The sequence below is a fragment of the Gavialis gangeticus genome, unplaced genomic scaffold, assembly GCF_001723915.1.
Source record: "Gavialis gangeticus isolate Ggan-Ray unplaced genomic scaffold, GavGan_comp1, whole genome shotgun sequence".
Taxonomy (NCBI): Eukaryota; Metazoa; Chordata; order Crocodylia; family Gavialidae; genus Gavialis; species Gavialis gangeticus.
Genome location: NW_017729024.1, coordinates 160,057,680 through 160,060,982, shown reverse-complemented (window position 1 = coordinate 160,060,982; position 3,303 = coordinate 160,057,680). Strand labels below are relative to the sequence as shown.

The 3,303-nt window shown below is 37.2% G+C and overlaps 1 protein-coding gene across 2 annotated transcripts in view; it reads right to left on the bottom strand.

The window, feature by feature from the left end:
• Positions 1 to 1,140, bottom strand: part of PRLR (prolactin receptor) — a 210,787-nt gene extending 209,647 nt beyond the window's left edge. For both annotated transcript variants that reach the window (XM_019517974.1, XM_019517976.1), the window contains exon 1: positions 889 to 1,140. The gene's annotated coding sequence lies outside the window, so the exon portion shown is untranslated. The remainder of the gene's footprint in view (positions 1 to 888) is intronic.
• Between the last annotated feature and the right edge of the window lie 2,163 nt (positions 1,141 to 3,303).

The following is a 3,303-nucleotide window of genomic DNA, read 5'->3' as shown; positions in this document are numbered from 1 at the left end:
CTTACATCTCCTTCACCTCCACCTTCTATTTTCACCATATGCCAAGTAGTGACAAATACTGAGAATGGCAAGATACAATGGGATCCTCTCCTTCGATTTCTGGGAGCCAAATATATAACTAAAATGAGTATGTATGTGTGAAATATCATACAGGTGGGGCTTTGTGATTACAACAGGCACATTTCATGCTGGTAGTAGGAATCTGATGCCTTCTTATAGGGGTAGCCAACCTGTGACACAGTTGCCAGAAGTGGCATGGCCATCCTGTGTGCGCACAGATAGCATGGTGCCAGAGAGGGCAGGAAGCAGAATGCAGAGGAGCAGACCAAGCAGGGGAAGGGGATCAAAGTGGCACAGGGAGGATGCAGGGCTAATTTGTGGCACATCTGTCAAAAAAGTTGACCCCCACAGCCTTATCGTATCTGGCTGTTCATATCCAGCACATCATCACTAATGTCATGTGATATAGTCTAATTTGATATAAATAATGCACCTTTGGTGAAAAAAATTCCTGTTCTTAGGACTAATAAAGTTATGACATGATTTTTTTGGTAAATGTCACTATTTTTTTTGAAGACAAAGGCAAGTCTGAATTCCTTGTAATGTGTTGTGTAAAAAGAGTGACTTTGCTTTTTAGGCTTTTTTTTTTAGCATTTTATAGGAGAGTGTGACCTTCCCCACCAAAAAACAGGTTTTCCATAGGCTGTTAGACACACAGTACCTAACACACATTCTTGAGTTCAGTTCGTTTCTAACTATTTTTAACATCTTACAAACATTGCAAGCTTGACTGATGTATCTAAAGCTTACACTGCCTTGTATATAATGAGAGACATCCTATTATGCCCAGGTAAACACTGTAAGAACAGGTTTAGCCACACTACTCACTTTTTGTCTCGTAAGGTCTGGGTTGATCCACATCACGTCATGAACACTTGCTGAACAAGGATATCAAAAATCCAGTATTGGTAACATAGCTTCACATGAATTCAATATATCCAGAGGGAAAGAGAGAACAAAACAACCCCCCCAAATACATAAAATGATAAACAGAAAAATCTGTAACATTTATAGCTTTGACTACAAGATATTTAGCCTGGCAGCTCTATGAAAAATCTAACTCAGTGTACTTGTGCACTCTCTCCCCAGTAGAGGAGGAGTCAGAGTTGCAACATTTATGTTCCTTGCTCCAGGCAAAACAGTGATTTTCTCCAGTATGCAAAATGTCCCAGCCGGATGGTTTTACAAGGTTAAAGAGATACTTCGTAGGAATGCAGCAATGAAAACATATTTTACACAATAAGCTTTATTGTAGGAGTTAACGATGCCTGCCCTAAAGTATATGAGAGTAGTATTTTTTAAGTAAATGTTTGTTGAACATCACGTGCTCCAAACTGTTGTTTGTACCAAAGTGTCAAGTGCTTTTTATTTCAGGATACCACAAAAAAAAACCTTTGACCCTGAGTTACCTCTTCTGTTACATTGTTTAGGCATAAGGAAAAATTAGTATCTTTCCTTCAGGTTTTTAGAAGCTTCATGAAGTGAAAAGAGCTTCAGCTTCTCAGCTACACCTTTGTATTTCACTAACATTTCTGTATTGTATTTTACTAATATTTTATGGTGAGAAATTGTTTGCAAACATTTTTTTGGGGTCAGTTTTGATTCATCCTTTCATTCAGTCACATTTGCATCCTCTCTACACTCACAAAACTGAAGTTTTCTGTATACTAAAGTATGTAGAACATAAAGGGAATAGGCTTGCAATGGACATGCCAATTAAAAAAACCCTTTATTTCATGATGAAATAGAACTTGTTTTGGGTGGATGTAGTGTACTAATTCATATTTGGTCCATTCCGTCAAGGATGAGAATTAATGCTAGTTATATAGTTTGAACAGCTGATTTCAAATACAAGATATAACATGAATCCAGTTTGTGAGCAATCTATGGGAAAGTAGAAACATATTAAACAACAAAAAGTCTAAACTGAACATCAAAATGGCTAAATTTTCCAAATATTCACAATATACAATTCAGCCAGGTCTACTGCCATTTCTTTCCAAGTAGCTCCATATCTAGAAGACTGAAGCTAAATAATTGTTATGATAGACTGAAGATCTATGTTTGAAAATATACTTTCTTCCCAGAACATAACAGGTACATAACCAGTCCGCAAAGATGGACATGTGACAAGCTGTAGCAAGTTACGTTAGAGAAACAATTCTGAGAAATGCAGAGGCTCAGCCCTAGAAAATCAACCAAGATAAAAAACGAAAGAATGCCTTGGAGGAAGGTAGCAAGAATCAGGAAGATGTTCCTTGGGAAAGGGCTGCCTTCTGCATTATACATATTACTATTCTATTATGTTTCTGTAGGTACATTTGCAGGTGAAGTGCATTTTTATGGTACAATAATTACAAACTCAGAATCTGTGCTTGCCTTCTTTCCTGACCAAGTCATCCTTACTTAGTCTGGATGAAGTCAATAAGATTCCCTAGGCAAGAAAATATTATTGAAGTTAAAACAGGATGAAGGACAATGGGAAAACAACTACTATTACTGACGATACATTCCAAAACTAGTTTAAACCAACAAACCCATGGTATCTACTTTATAGTTAACTCCGGTGCTGCTAGCTGGTTAGCTAAGGCAAGTGCTCATGAGTTAATTGTTCATTCTTTCAGGTGAGTTTTGCAGTCCACACTGAGTTCTGTGCTATTATGCCTATTCTGCCAGCACTGCCCAAGCTAGCTAGTTAAAACTAGTCTGAGTATGTCTTTACAAGCTGCATTGACTGCAATCTAGACTATATTTAGTATATTTCAAGTCACAGAGAAACTATAATAAAAATGAAATTAGTGAAATATTTTGTATAAATACACAACAAAGATGTTGTCAGTACAGAAGACTGGGATACTGAAATATCATACAAGAAGAATTGGATGATTTGGAAGATTAATAAAAACAATGGGATGATAGTCAATGGTACAAAGTACAGAGCCATGCACTTAAGGCCCAGCCACCATTTTTGAAGTAAGCTCTGAGTTCATCAACTGGAAGTGCTTATAGCAGAGAAGTATTTGGGTGTACTTACTGATTACAGGATGTTCCTGAGCCATCAGTGTTATGCAGCTCTGAAAAGGTAAATGCAAATCTTAAAACGCTTACAAGGTGTATGCACTGGAAAGAAGACAATATTGGTGCCACTGCATAGGGCACTGGCAAAACCTCATGTAGACTACTGTATAAAGTTATCTAGACTACTGTGTAAAGTTCAAGTCATTCATGTTCAAGAAAATTAGT